The sequence below is a fragment of the Stegostoma tigrinum genome, chromosome 24 (genome assembly GCF_030684315.1).
Source record: "Stegostoma tigrinum isolate sSteTig4 chromosome 24, sSteTig4.hap1, whole genome shotgun sequence".
NCBI classification, from domain to species: Eukaryota; Metazoa; Chordata; class Chondrichthyes; order Orectolobiformes; family Stegostomatidae; genus Stegostoma; species Stegostoma tigrinum.
This window is the reverse complement of record NC_081377.1, coordinates 8,716,217-8,732,904: the sequence shown is the minus strand read 5'-3', so window position 1 is coordinate 8,732,904 and position 16,688 is coordinate 8,716,217. Positions and strand designations below refer to the sequence as shown.

Below are 16,688 nucleotides of genomic sequence, written 5' to 3'. Positions count from 1 at the left end.
TCTTTGGGTTTTGAAAGCAAGAGAATAAAGCTTGGAGGCACTGTGCTCTTCATAACTGTGCCCCACCAACCATGTCAGTGCCATTCACACACACATTCGAAGCTGGTTTCGCACTCCACAAACTAAAGCAAGAAGGCAAGGAATGGTTTGGGAGAGATTCAACACAAACCTCAGAATCTTCATTCTTCCCTTCACCAGAAATTCTATAAATAGTCAACACAGTTTTGTGAAGGGTAGGTCGTGCCTCACAATCCACATTGAGTTCTTTGGGAAGGTGACTAAACAGGTGGATTAGGGTAAAGCGGTTGATGTGATGTATATGGATTTCAGTAAGGCTTTTGATAAGGTTCCCCACGGGAGGCTATTGCATAAAATATGGAGTCATAAGATTGAGGGTGATTTAGCGGTTTGGATCAGAAATTGGCTAGTTGGAAGAAGACAGAGGGTGGTGGTTGATGGGAAATGTTCATCCTGGAGTTCAGTCACTAGTGGTGTACCGCAAGGATCTGTTTTGGGGCCACTGCTGTTTTAAAAATGACCTGGATGACAGCGTAGAAGGCTGGGTTAATAAATTTTCAGAGTACACTGAAGTCGGTGGAATTGTGGATAGTGCAGAAGGATGTTACAGGTTACGGAGGGACATAGGTAAGCTGCAGAGGTGGGTTGAGAGGTGGCAAATGGAGTTTAATGCAGAAAAGTGTGAGGTAATTCACTTTGGAAGGAGTAACAGGAATACAGAGTACTGGGCTAATGGTAAGATTCTTGGTAGTGTGGATGAGCAGACAGGCCTTGGTGTCCATGAGCATAGATCTCTGAAAGTTGCCACCCAGGTTGATAGGGTTGTTAAGAAGGCGTACAGTGTGTTAGGTTTTATTGATAGAGGGATTGAGTTTTGGAGCTATAAGGTCATGTTGCAGCTGTACAATACTCTGGTGCGGCCGCACTTGGAATATTGCATACAGTTCTGGTCGCCACATTATAGGAAGGATATGGAAGCATTGGAAAGGGCGCAGAGGAGATTTGTCAGGATGTTGCCTGGTATGGAGGGAAGGTCTTATGAGGAAAGGCTGAGGGACTTGAGGCTGTTTTTGTTAGAGAGAAGAAGGTTAAGAGGTGACCTAATAGAGACATACAAGATGATCAGAGGATTAGATAGAGTGGACAGTGAGAGCCTTTTTCCTCAGTTGGTGATGGCTAGCATGAGGGGACATAGCTTTAAATTGAGGGGTGATAGATATAGGACAGATGTCAGAGGTAGTTTCTTTACTGAGAGTATTAAGGGTGTGGAATGCCCTGCCTGCAACAGTAGTAGACTCGCCAACTTTAAGGGCATTTAAACATATGGATGATAATGGAATATTGTAGGTTAGATGGGCTTCAGTTTGGTTTCACAGGTCAGTTCAACATCGAGGGCCGAAGGGCCTGTACTGCGTTGTGATGTTCCATGTTCTATGAAACTTGAAAATTTAGAATTACTCACCACAGATATGAATGGCTTCATTGACCTTACTGAGACATAATCATAAAATCCCTACAGTGTGGAAGCAGGCCACTCAGCCCATCAAGTTCACACTGACTCTCCCATCCAGCCTCACCCCATTCCCAATCCCTCTAACCCTACAATTCCTAAGGCCATTCCACCTAACTAGCACATCTTTAGACTGTGGGAGGAAACCAGAAGACCCAGAGGAAACCCACACAGACACAGGAAGAATGTGCAAACTCCAAACAGACAGTCACCTAAGGCTGGAATCGAACCCATGCCCCGGTGCTGTGAGGCAGCAGTGCTAACCATTGAGCCACCACACCAATCTAAATATTGGTCACAAGTGTCATGAGATCAAATCGTTGCATTCTCTCTCTAAGGGCATTGTAAGTCTACCTACAGCACACAGACCACAACGTTTCCAGAAGGCACCTCACCACCACCTTCTCACAGCCCACTAGGAACAGTGAATAAATATGAGCAAAGCCTGTGATTCCCAAATCCCACAAGCGAATAATAAAGAGGAGAATGAATTTATTATTGGTGGGATAAAGCAGGCAGCATCTCATATGCCTGCATTTACGCACTCCACCCAGATCTATAACATTCAGTTTTGCTTATGTCGAATTGCAACATGTTGTACTCCTTTAGCTTGGGAGAAATCCATATCACAACCATTTCTTCTCCCCCACCCCCCCCCCCCCCCCAACCTGTTATACCACAAACCATTACTTCACAAAAATGGGGATTAAATAGAAGGCATTTCACCAATGCAATATTTCAGCTCTGCGTAGATTATGTGATTGACAATTATTTACATCGCAGTTGGGACTATGGGTTTTGCAGATCTTGTCTGCCAGCTTTAGACCAATGCCGTGTCATCTAAAGAGATTTGGTGCATCATCTGCCAATCAGCGAGTTTCAGGAGTGTGTCTTCCAGTGGAAACAGAGCCAGGGAGGAGAGAAACTGAAGCCCAGCAGTCAGGAGTGGCTGGCCAGTAAGAGAACTGTCACTGATGTTGGAACAGTCCTGGAGTCAAAAGATCGAAGAGCAAACAGCTCACACTCAATTTGCTCTCAGCAAGGCCAGGGTCTTCTTGCACCAGGTTAATCCTTGCGATTAGAGACAAAAAAATACTGCGGATGCTGGAATCCACATACTGGAAGAACTCAGCAAACCAGGCAGCATCTGGAGGAAAGGAGCAGCCAACATTTCAGGTATAACCCTTTGTCCGTCCTGAAACCAAAACATTGACTGCTCCTTTGATCCAGATGCTGCCTGGTTTCCTGTAATCCCTGTGATGGTGGGTTGAAGCCTTAAAATGGTTCTGAATTGGCCAATTATGAAACATCTGTGGAACAACAAATCAGCTCAGCAAGCCAACCAACTTTAATAATGACCTCAATTGGTAGTGGGAAGGTCAACCAAGGACCGTCCCATTCTAAAGTTAATTTTGGCAGAGAAAGGGGGCAGATACATCACCACCTGCGAGATTAAACACCCTTCCCACTTCCTCTACCTCTATCTCCATGAGCACCTAATTCCATCCTACATTTTAGAGTCCATTATTATAAAGGTGACCTGCCAATAGATTAAAGAAGGTCATTACAGAAAGTAGAAACTGCAGTAAGAAACAATTAATTGTAAAACAGAAACAAAGATAGCTTTCCACCTGTAACAATTTATTCAAAGCTTTGCATTTTGTGAGACTCTTTTATAGAAATCTTTTTAGCATGTCTGTTTCCAAAGGAAGACTGAGTCTGAACTTGCTAACAGAAGCCTGGAAAAACAACGTTATGAGTGCACAGGAGGATAACAATCTAAGCTCAGTTTGAGAGAGTCAAGAGGAAGCTAAAGGACAAGGTATTGTGAAAAGTTTGATGAAAATCTGTCAAAATGTTTTGGTGTCTATTGAAAACTGGTGCTGGGAATTGATGTTCAGCCTAATAATTGGCTCTGTCACCAGCACCTTATCCTGCCTACAGCAGGCTCAGGCCTGATTCCTGCCACATTCCAATCATCTTTAGGAATTCCAAAATTGTTGCAACACCATAGAATTGAAGCCTATGGCTGCAGTAATGTTGCAGGTACCAGTGTGAGGTCAACATCCATAAACTGTATCATATAGCTGGGAGAACAGATTTATACAGTGGCCCATTCATTGCCATTCAGTCCTGCAGCATTTGTGCCATGTACTTCAAGCCACATGTGGACAATATCATCACCATGCGATGGCAGGAAACTTAATGGTATAAAGGTCTCAATCTCCGTCTTACAGAGCTCTATTCTCTTGCAGCATGGCATGCTGAGAAATGGAAAAAGAATTTCTTAGCTTGAGCCCAGACATACAAGTGTCTGTGGTTGTACTGTACCTAAGTAGATACTAGATTCTATAATAACAACTTTCAGGGTACCATGTGAACCACACCTCTTACTTATGTCGTAGGAGGTGAATTAAGTATCACAGTAATACAATGGAAGACAATCAGCATATCACTGCACTTCATATCATGATAGCATATCACCTCATTGTCTGGCTAGTTTCACAGGATACTGCAGTATGCTTTTTCCTGAAGTCAAACAAGGTGTAGAGCTGGATGAACACAGCAGGCCAAGCAGCATCAGAGGAGCAGGAAAGCCAATGTTTCGGGTCTAGACCATTCTTGTCATGCCTGCATTGCTCTTAGAGATACAAAAGATATATAACATCGATCAGGGGTCAGTCACCTTAGGTGGCTGGATGGCAGGTTTGGTAACTTCGGATTAAATCACCACCAGTTTTCCATCTCTCTCTCTCTCTCTCTCTCTCTCTCTCTCTCTCTCCTGGTTCTTAACATCCACATGAACAGTGGTTCTAATCCCATGTGCCACATCCTGCTCCCAAACATAGCATCTGATTTCAATGTGAGAGCCCGGGCATGGAGGCATTGGCAATGATGGCATTGCTCTTTGTCAGTGTCCAGCACTTGGCAGCGGCTGGGGGCCTGGGTCGAGACCCTGGTAGTTGAAAATTGAGCCCCCCGCCGCAGGAAGAGTAAGTTCAATGCAGTGGGTGAGTGAGGATCCCCAGCATCTGCAGTAGTGTCGAGGGCAGGCAGCCTGAGATCTGCCAACATCTATTGCAAACTCGTGTGGGTAGAGCAGGCCAAAGCGAAGGAGATCGAGCCCACGCAGGGAGCGCTAGTCCAGCATGACTAAGCACTTAAAAAAAGTTATAGTGGCAAACTTTGAAACCCCATTTCTATATTTTTAAGCAGGACAATAATGCTTAACTTCTAACTTTGCTTCTTTATTTTTCTACTTTGTATCTAAGATAACTCCAGGAATGGCAACATGTATACTTTTCACGGTACTTGAGTGCACATAAAAATGAAATCTAGATTGAAATCTAAATATTCTCTCTCCCCCTCTCTCTCATGCTGGAGTCAAAAGCAAATTATGTGCCAAGAAATGGTTCTCCTTCTAAAATGGCACAGGTTAAGTAACTGAAAATTAACGGAGGGAGGTCAGTGACAACAAAGTTCTACTGAACTATTAACATAATGTCCATTTCTTCTACTTCCCAAAAGTGAATTGATAGCTTGCAAGTCTCAAGACCAGCAGGAATGAAGGTAAATAGGATTTAGCCATGTCAGAATGCATTGGTGTAACATCTAGGCAGACAGAGTGAGGAAGGTACACTTCTTTCTGAAGGGAACACTGACAAGCCAGTATAAAGATCTCATGGCCACTTTCACTGAAATCCTCACCTTGATAAATTTTGTATAAAGCAGAAAAGTCTCCTGTGTGGCACCAGAGAAGCAGAACTTGTAACTTTTATTTGCTGATCCTATCATGCAGGGCAACCGTTAAATCCTGTTTTTCATGGAGAGAAAACGTTTAGCGAAATGCATGAACTATGGCCAGAGACAGCAAGTGAAGGTTTTGCTTCCAAACACGACTGCTTCTGGCTGATTGCTTTCCATCGCTGGCCCCTGTTCAGCAGAATCTATTGACATGGCTATGTTTGATTCTAACAGCTGATGTACTGGCAGTAGATAGAGGCCACAAATAGTGAGTGTTGCCTGTAAAATAGTCAATTACACTAATATAATGGAGAAGGTTCCATTCTTGAACCAGTCTATAAATGACAGTCTATAAATCAGTGCCACATCTAAGATTGGGTACAGATTAAAACATTTTTTACCCAGGTTGTACCCCATGAAATACAGCTATCTGTCGAATCAACCAGGATATGAGACCAGTAATACTGGTCTGCTCTGCCTTGGACTCATAACAGGAGAAGTTCACTACAGGAGACAAAATGTTAACAGATCTGATGTGCCTTTCCAACATTGTCTATCACTCAGAAATATCACCCTCCTTCAATCCATTCCATTTAAACGCATACACCACTTAAAATTACACCGTGGACTTGCCCTACCTACCTACATTTTTTCACCACTGCAGTACAAGTAAGTCCTCTGAAGGTGTGTGTTCTACCATCCTTCAACCCAAAATTGGCATGCACCAACCAACCTGACCTTCCCGTTGTTATCCACTTCAACTCCCCCTCTCACTCCCCTAGTGACATGTCTCCTCCACTGTCAGAGTGAAGCTAAATGTAAACTGGAGGAACAACACCTCATATTTTGCCTTGGGACCTTATAGTCCAATGGGTTGAATTTTGATGTCATCAGCTTCAAAGTCTCTCTTCCCACAACCGGTCCATCTTGTGATTCACCTATCCACTCCACCTTTCCCACTGACCAACCACAATAATCCCTTACCTGCATCAGCTATCTCCATCCCACCTACTCTCCCTACAGCTCCACCCTCTCCCTTTAAGTATTTCTGGGATCCCATCCACCTCCCATGTCCTGATGAATGGTTTCGGCCCCAAACGTTGACTTCCTGTTCCTCAGATGCCGTCTGACCTGCTGTGCTTTTCCAGTTTCATATTTATTGACGTTGGCTATAAAAGCTTCAGTTTGGAGACGTTGGGACTGGTCTCAGTGAAGAACAGACTGTTGAGGGGAAATTCAGTTGAAATGCTTAAAATAATGAAAGGCCTGGACAAGGTAGATGGAGGCCAACTGTACTCCATTAGTGGAAAGATTGAGAACCAGGGGTCACTGAATTAAGGTGAAAGGCAAAATAAACAATGGCGATGTGGGGAAGATCATTTTACGTAGTGAAAGGTAATGATCTGGAACACACGTCCTGAATGTGCGCAACAAGGTATTATCTTGTTCATAATGTGTGATGTTTTGAAGTCTACTTTTATAACCATGACATATAATTTTAATAACAAATCTATCAAAGTTGATTTCAATAACACCATAATAAAATGCTGGCTTTATTCCTGAAAAAAAGCACTTTGAAACTGTCAATTCACTTCAGCAAGTCTTATTGATTCTGAAAGCATAAAAGGATTTTGAAACACTTCCCTTGTTGTTAAAGACAGGGATATTAATATAAAGAATTCATTATTCTCCCTATATTTACACATTCCTCATTTACATCTTGAAATACAAAGAACATCACAGCACATTAAGAGAAATCAGGATGAAAGAGTTTCATGAGCGTGTTTATGAAATCTGGGTTTTTTTGTAAACTGACACATGCACTTATGGAAATTGAAATTTATTCCATAAATGAATGCAGAAAGCTGCTCATTGAAAGATTGTTTTTTTTTAAAAATGCTATGCATATTTTTATTGTTTATGTCATAAGGTGCCAGAATTGTTGAAATGAAGATGGCGAAGCATGACAGCAATGAGTGTTTTAAAGAATAAACCTTGCACTTGAAACAACACGAAATTAAAAAAAAAATTTCAATAAAGAAAATCAGTGGGTGTAAAATTATAGGGGCCTGAGCGACATGGACTATGATGGCAAATGTGGCAGAACTTAGTAAGAAATCTGATGAGGCCAAATGGGAGCAACTCGCTACGTGTTTTATGCATTTGCTCTGCAGCAAGGCAAGCTTTTCACTGGGCAGTGGCGAGTTACCATTTAAGGTCGGGGCGGGGGGGGCTCGGAGGTGTGATTACTAGTTGAACATCTTATTAACGGCCAAAATTGGCTTATTGGTATTCATCTTCCTATGATGCCAAATAAACTGGAGGTTGTGAATTTTCAACATGAAAGTCAGGGCAAGTATCTGGCAACTTCAGCTCACCATTTGTTCCAAAGGACCTTCATGTTGGGCCAGCGATCATCAATGTGGTGTATTTTCCATAAGGTGGGGGATTTCAAGACTAGGGGGCATACTCTTAAGGTGAGAGGGGAAAGATTTAAAAAAAGATATGAGGGGTAATTTTCATTTTTTACACAAAGAGTGGTTCATGTGTGGAATGAACTTCCAAAGCAAGTGATGGATGCAGGTACATTTACAATGTTTAAAAGACATTTGGAAAAGCACAGGCAGGTAGGACGAGTTTGGTTTGGAATTATGGCCGGCATGAACTGGTTGCACCTGTTTCTGTGCTGCATGACTTTATGACTCAATATCATTTCAGTGGCATGCTCCATGGGCACTGGCCCCATGCACCCCACATCCAGAGACTTTGGCATCCAACATGCGCCTCTAAGAACTCTCATGACACACCTCCAACCTTCAAAGCTTCCTGGCACAAAACACTGTTCAGCTTCTGACTACTTGTTCAACTATGGCTTGCATGGAATCTCATTCTTCAGTAACAACAGCTTACATCTCATGATGTATCTACCTGAACAATAGAGAAATGCACTCCTTTCTTGGCCCCTTCTGGTAACATGTGACTGACATAAATTGAGAAAATGAGTCAGGTGAGCCAAGACTAATTCTGAGAAAGGAGATTACCGGACTTTAATTAGCTAAAGCTGCACAGCTTCCCAGGTCAAAACACTGTTCAGCTTTTGACTGCTTATCCAACTATGACTATTCAAATGATAGCCATTGTCTTACAGGGTTAGCGCAAGTTCTAAACAAAAGCATTCCCAACCCACAACAATAAGTCTGCCTTAATAAAGATAAAATGCTGCTGCAAATCTGAGGCAGAAACTGAAAATCCTACAGGAATTCAGCAGGTCTGGAAGTCTCTGTGAAGTGAGAAACAAAATTAATATTTCAAGTCCAATGTAATTTCTTCAGTAGACTTCAGAAGCCCAACCGTCAGAAGTCATCCATGCGACATTGTTGTCATCAGTGAATGCACTGATTGGATCTTCAGTGCTATCCTTCAGGTTTTTGTGAAGGTTGTGAACAGTAGCTGGTTGGACACTGATCCATGTGTGACAATATTGCTAACCCGCCTCCAGGTCTATCTCCCAAACCAATGATTGTAACTTGCAAACCAATGTGGTGCTGGCTCTTGACTGCCATGAATGGTAGAGGCATTCAATTGAATGATCATATAGAAGATACCAGAGATAAAAAGGAACTGCAGATGCTGGAGAATCCGGAGCTGGATGAAGACAGCAGGCCAAGCAGCAAGTTAGGAGCAGGAAAGCTGATGTTTCGGGCTTAGACCCTTCATCAGAAATGAGGTCTATGCCCGAAACGTCAGCTTTTGTGCTCCTGAGATGCTGCTTGGCCTGCTGTGTTCATCCAGCTCCACACCTTGTTATCTATGGTGGAATTGTAAACTAACCATCTGCAGCAGGAAAACTAAAAAGATATATCTCTTTAGAAAGAATAGAGCTTTTTGAAAAGGAACCAAATCCAGGTGTCAGAATGGCAAGGGCAGATGTTCAAATCACTTTCACTAATAAAACATTGAACAAACCATGTTTCGCTCCAATCTCAAGGGGGCAGCTTGAAGGACAAAGTAATTATCCAATTGTAAAGGTTACTGAGTACCTACTGAAGTGCAATAACATTTGTAGTGATAGGGGGAAAAAATTCATCACAATGGAAGACTTCAATAAGTTCATCAAGTTTCAACTGCTTTCCTGTCTCTCACTCTAGTAAAAACAGAATGATAATGCAGACAGTGATGTGCCTGAATTGTGGGAGCTTTAATCCTTAGAAACTGCTAATTGGTTTCCTGGGAAGATGACAATTTTTTTTGTAGTATATTGGAGAAGTTAAAGCCAGTCGTGTAACTGCTCTCTCCTCCAGCACATCCCTATCAACTGCTTGGCCAAAGGTGAATCAGATACTGTAAAGATGATCACCCTCTTGATTTATTCCCTCCACAGTTTTTTTGGTACTGTGCCCTGTGAACTTAAAGGGAGAGAGGAGGGGATAGCAATACCCACTTGCCGCACAATGTAGACCCCATACTGTGCAATTTTAATGGATTCGAATATTAATTGGCAGTGGCAGACAATTCAAAGATAATGGGAACTGCAGATGCTGGAGAATTCCAAGATAATAAAATGTGAGGCTGGATGACAATTCAATTTGGTTTATATTTACATAGCACCTTTTGTGGTCACAGCACAGCTATGAAGTTAATGAAGTGCAGTCACTGTTATGTCATACAGCAAGCTAAACACTCTCTCATCTCTATCCACATGCTGCTGTAATCTGTAGGCTTCAGGTCAACCTGATAACCTATTACCTGTCTGTTTGCCTCATAACTCTATTCTGATACACCAAAATACGTCTCATAAACACGGTCTGGCATAGATACATCCCTTTGTTCAATGGCATAACATTTTCCAATAAACAAATCCTGTGACCTTTTTCTTCTGGAATCTACCTATTGCTCAATACTCATTTATTTAATGGAATAACTCAAGGGATTACATTACACGCTGCTTCACACACGATTTACACTGCAGCTCTCTCATGTTCTTTGTCTTACATCTTCTTGTCAACTCTACTGTACTGCCAGTACAAAGAAGCAGAGGGGATCACCTAAATGCTGCAGTTACCCTGTTATGGAAGTTTTATTGAAATTACCCAGAAGATTGGGGCAGCACAGTGGCTCAGTGGTGAGTATTGCTGCTTCCCAGCACCAAGGAACCAGGTTTGATTCCAGCGTTCGGTGACTGTGTAGAGTTTGCATGGGTTCCACAGTCCAAAGATGTGCAGGTTAGGTGGATTAGCCAAGGAAAATGTAGGGTTACAGGGATAGGGTGGATTTGAGTGGGATGTTCTTTGGCGATTGTTGTGATTTTGATGGGCTGAATAGCCTGCTTCCACACCGTAGGAACTCTAAGAAAATTAGTGCAGCATGTTATAGACAAAGGGAAAGACTGTCAACATTTGTGCAAATGATTTTCCAGCCCACATTCAGACGTCTGTACCTGCCTAGCTCATGCTGACAAAGGTGAAACAGTTGGAAAAGGTCAGTAGACCAGAAGCCAGCAATATAATAGAAAACAAAGAAAGTTACCACTTTTTAAACGTAATCTGTTCAAGTTAAAAACGGCATGATATGTAATTGACTGATGTAAAATGAAATAGCAATAGCCAAGCTCCAATTCCTAATTCACTTCCAATGTACAACACTGGTGACAATATTCTGTGTCTGCTTTATATAAAACAGTGAGTAACGCAGATGACTATAAATGGTGTAGAGAGTGGGTATTGATAAATCCATATTCATGTCAATGTAATTTGTCTCGTTGGACTGGTGATTATTCAAGCTGCATTTGCCTCTGATTACTGTACTGCAAAATAATTAATCATCACTCTACCGTACTAATCCAAACAGAAATGCATGATGTCAAGATGTTGTGCCCATGCACTAATTGCCAAGATTCTCTTCGTCAAGTTTTCTTTTCGTCAATATTTGAGCACTTGAACATGTAATCAACTTGCATCAAGTACCCTGCTCCAATCTATATGGTTACCTCAGAATCATACAATACAGCAAGAAACCTTTCAGCTTATTGTGCCTCTTGGAGAGAGCTTTCCATACCTTTGTGCTTTCCTACATCTCTCTAATGTTAGCCCTTTGTGCATTTGTCTAGGCAGAACCCTATAAGGACAGAGTTAGATCAAATAAAACGTCCCCCACCTGGAGGAAGGGCAGAGAAGAAATGAGCTCACTTCCTACAAAACTGACAGTGTCCAGCCTCCACTGCATGTTAAAGATAGAGTTCTGGGCAAGAATAGACATTTCTCAGAAGAAACATCTCAGGCAATTTGAAAATTTTCCTCAGCTGTTCTAGGGATTCCTCTCAGAAAGGTCAGCTAGGCCCAGGGGAATCAAGACTCCCTGCTAGCAGGCACTGACATCACACAAGCCTATAGACATAAACTGACCATGGAAGGATCTACAACCTAGAACACATTTACTCTACATTTAAGCAAAATAAAGGGAAACCAAGGGCAATTTTCTTTATCCCATTTCAAGCCTCGATGCGCCAATCCAGAATAGCATTGTGCCACTCTGAAATCTCAACAGTCCCAAAGCTACATCCCGAGGATTTAGGATGGGGCCCTATAATGTTTCAAATCACCAGTCCAAAATATCCTTCTGCTGCTTTACAACCAGCTAAAACAGACCAACATCCTTCCTAGATAACAAAGTGTGGAGCTGGATGAACACAGCAGGCCAAGCAGCATCTTAGGAGCACAAAAGCTGATGTTTCAGGCCTACACCCTTCATCAGAAAAGCGAAATGGGGAGAGGGTTCTGAAATAAATAGGGAGAGACGGGGAGGCAGACCGAAGATGGGTAGAGGAAAAGGTAGGTGAAGAGGAGAGTATAGTTGGGAACGTTGATAGAGGAGAAGATAGGTGGAGAGCAGAGTATAGGTGGGGAGGTTCTCTCTCCCACTGCAACTCTCTTGTGCCTCTATTAAATGGATGCTTTTGTGAAAATGTATTTGTGGGATGTAGGTGTTAATGCCAAGGCCGACATTTATTGGGCAACTGAGTAGCGAGCTAGGCCAGTTTAGACCAGTTCAGAGAGTGAGTAAGAGTCTGATTACTAAAGTTTTGGCATCCACAGTCTAGACTGGCTCAAGATAGCAGACTTTCTTCTCTAAAATAGCAATAGTTAACAAATGTATTTTTATGGTAATCTCATCATTTCATCGTCACCAATACAGATACCATTTGGTTTTGCAATTCTAGAATTATTTAATTAAGTTAATTTAAGTTCCCTGAATGCTGTGGCCGGTTTAAACTCATGATTCAAGTCATTTGTGCAGGCCACTATTTGGTTAGTTGACTGATATTACCATGATGTTGCTATCTTCTCAGGTCGGAGTGGAAGGAATCTGTGGTATGATTGTGAAGGGGAACAGGGGGAGGTTTTCTTCAGTGCCTTACTGAACCTTAACTGAGCTCATGAGAAACAGGGTTTCCTGGTTATTACATGGTTGTTTGTGGGACACCTGTGCAATCATTAATTGCCAGGTTTCCTAGTTTTCAATATAGATAGCTCAAAGGTATAAGGATTTGGCAAAGTAAAGCCTGCACTTGATACCAAGAGAAAGTATCACATTGATAGAAAGGAGGCAGAGGTGCAGTGGTACTGTCATTAACTAGTAATCCACAAGCCCATGATAACATTCTGGGGACGTAGATTCAAGTGCCACCAAGGCAGATAGTGAAATTTAAATTCAGCAGAAGAACTGAGAGCTAGCAATCATGTCACCATTGGCACAGAGACTCACCTGGTTGACTAATATCCTTTACAGAAAGATATCTCCAGTCCTTACGTGGTTGGGAATACATGACCCCAGACCCACAGCAGCCTATCTACCATAAGATGTGACATTTCTAAACACTGGCCAAGGAGAACTGGCCGTTAAAAAATCTAGTCGCATTGAGTTATTGGTCACTTCTTGCTGCAGCTACTCCATTGTGCCCAGGACACATTTGTGTAATTATACTGACAGAAAGAAGAGCCTTTCCCTCTATCATTCTGGGCTAAATTCAGACCCAGCCCCCACAGGCAAGGGAACAATTTATTTTTTTTTCCACTTCTCTCGGTTTAAACCACAATTTCTCTCCTCCCTACAGAGTTGCCTGCTTTTCCTTTTATTAAAACAGGAATATGAAGATTAGATTTCAAATTCTGAGCTATTACATAAGGCTGTCAGCGCTCAGCTTCAAAACAAAATGTCACCAAGACGCTTGCTAATAACCGAAGAAGCAGATTAGGCTTCATCGGGTTGGCTGTGTATTTACGTAATTATATCTTTGTTCAGTGAAAAAAAAAGACGTTGGAGGCACAGACGTCACAGTCTCAGAGGCCGACAATGCAGGCAATGTTCTATCCTGGGTATGAAATACATTTTGCACCTTCTGCCAAGACTCAATCATTCAAATCCTTTTCACTAGAGGGCTTAGAAACCCCGGCCTAAATTTTTGTTAAGGTGGAGAGAGTCTGAGTTCAGCCAAACTGGTGCCACAGCCTGGATTCTGAAGGTCCTGCCCTTAACTCAGTACGCACCAATGTTACCCGGGTGGGGCCCAGGTGAGGAAGGCCTGGTTGTACTTTGCACATCTCTGGTACCCAGCTGCAACTAAACATACAAAAGAGCAGCTCCCTTCAGTCAGATCCGATCATGTTAGTGGGGCAGCCAGCTGTTTAGAGGGATAGAATAACCTTTTTAGAACCAGGGATACTTTTAGGAGCGGTCAGGCAGACTTTGGGATTGTTAGAAGTTGACAGGAATGTGCACGAGAAACAAAAAACACTGTGACTCTCAATCTGTCGCATTACAAAGGTATTTAAGTCTCCTGGACTTTATATTTTTGGGAGGAAAAAAAATCTGGTGGTGTGAAATGAACAATGCATGTTTTTTCACACTTGTCACAGGCCTGAGAGCCATCAATAACAAGTTTTGAGCGACATGACTGATTTCATAACCTATCCCCAAAGTGGTGTGCTGTATTTAACACTTAACTAATAATTCAGAACCACAAGTTAATGTTCTGGGACATGGGTTTGATTACCACACGGTAGATGGTGAAATTTTAATTGAATAAAACTTCAAAGTTAAAGGAAGCTAATGGGAACGTGTAAATGTTGTTGATTTTTTTTATAAAAATCTGGTTCACTAACATTTATGGAGAAAGAAATCCCTATCTTTTGTCTGGTCCACAAGTGCCTCTAGATCTACAGTAATATGGCTAGCTCTTTAGGGGTGTGAAATAAATGCTGGTGATCTGAACCAGTGACACCTATATCCCACAAACAAGTAAAAAAAAAGTTACTGCATTGCAGCTTGTCAGTTCATAGTCTGATTGTCAGCTTCAGGCGCTTTTAAAGTTGGGGTTTAAATACAAATGCTTTATGAGAGAATAAGTGATTGAAAGAAAATAAAATAAAATTGTTAAGTGAATGACTAACAAATTAGTTCAAAATTTTTAAAAAATGATGTCCATTGATAAGATATTTGTTTCATCTCAGCATGAGTCCTGAGTACTGTCCACGGTGGATAGTGAGTTGGCATGAAGAGTGTAGGACCAAAAGTGATGAGTCAGCGTATAGCATGCATTGGCACTGATCAAACTGACATGGGCCAATAAAGGGTCATGGAGATGGATAGAGGGATATAGGTTGGAATGGAGGCATGAGGGACATGGGTTGGGTGGAGAAGCGTAGGTTGGCATGGAGGGTAATTGGGGCCATGTGGGTGCATATGAATTGGCATAGATGTTGCTTCTTTCTCCCACCAAAAACAAAATCTGATGGTAGAGGGTACTTTCTCTTGAGTTTTTGGATCTGAGAGTTTTCCAATCTTTGTGCTCCTGACTCGAAATCAAACACCATGTGAAAAAAGCAGGATAGTTGTGGTGGGTGACGTCAACTTTCCTCTTATTGGCTGGCACTCCCTTTAGAGTCGGGAGATCAGATGGAGACCAATTTGTTAGATGTGTCCAGGAGTGCCTTTTGAGACAGTATGTTGACAATCCAACCAGAGAGGAGGCCATATCAGACTTGGTATTAAGAATTGGACCAGGACAGGCGAAGAAGTAGGAGAGCATTTTAGGCTAAGTGACCATAACTCTATAAGATTTTGAGTGGTCATGGAGATGGACAAAAGTGGCTCTCAGATGAGCATGCTTAATTGGACCAGGGCCAATTACATCTAAATTACACAGGAGTTAGGGAATGTGGATTGGGAGCATTTATTTGAGGGAAAATCTATGTCTGGCATGAGGGAGATTTTTAAAGGCCAGTTAATTAAAGTGCAGGATGTGCATGTCCCTGCAAAACTGAAGAATAGGAAAGGCAAGAGATAATGGGAACTGCAGATGCTGGAGAATTCCAAGATAATAAAATGTGAGGCTGGATGAACACAGCAGGCCAAGCAGCATCTCAGGAGCACAAAAGCTGATGTTTCGGGCCTAGACCCTTCATCAGAGATGAGGGGTCTAGGCCCGAAACGTCAGCTTTTGTGCTCCTGAGATGCTGCTTGGCCTGCTGTGTTCATCCAGCCTCACATTTTATTAATAGGAAAGGCAAGATTCCAGAACCATGAAATGAAATTCCGGAACAAGTGAAATTAGGAAGGCTAAAAGGGGCCATGAAATGTCTGTAGCAAATAGGGTCAAGGAGAATCCTAAGGCTTTTTTAACATATATTAGAAGGCAGATGGTAGCAAGGGAAAGAGTAGGTCCACTCAAGAACAAAGAGACAAAGTTATATATGGAGCTACAGGAAGTGGGAGAGATCCTTAATGAGTATTTTGTACTCCCTAGTTTAAGGGAGATGTGCAAGGGAAGTTTTTCACACAGAGTGATAGGAGCCTGGATGCACTGATAGAAGAAGAGGTGATGGAATGGGACACCTAGCCAAGACTTAAGAGGCACCTGGAAGTTTACATGATTAGGGAGGGAATAGTGGGATATGGAACAAATAAGGGCAGAATTTTTTTTTTGATTAGTTATGGCATCGTGTTCAGCACAGGATTGAAGGCCAAAGTACAGCTATACTTCTCTTTTGTTTTGTCTTTTATCCAAGTAACTTCAGACCATGAATCCCTGTGCTATGAGTATCGGTATTCACCAAGGAGAAGGACATAATTGATGCTGAGGTCAGGGATGAATGCGCGAACACGCTGGAGAATGTCAATATACTGAAGGAAGAAGTTTTGGGAATAATCAATTGCATTAAGGTAGACGAGTCCCCAGAACCAGATGGGATCAATCCTAGGTTCCTTCAAGGGAGGAAATAGCTAGGGCATTAGCAGATATTTTCACACCTTCGTTGACCACAGGTGAAGTTCCAGAGGACTGGAGATTAGTCAATGTTGTTCCCTTGTTTAAAAAAGGAAGCAGGGATAATCCAGGAAATTATAGGCTGGTGAGCCTGAT

The 16,688-nt window shown here is 42.2% G+C and overlaps 1 protein-coding gene across 1 annotated transcript in view; it reads right to left on the bottom strand.

The window, feature by feature from the left end:
- Positions 1-16,688, bottom strand: part of LOC125465066 (ephrin type-A receptor 7-like) — a 775,671-nt gene that overhangs the window by 245,858 nt on the left and 513,125 nt on the right. The window lies entirely within an intron of this gene.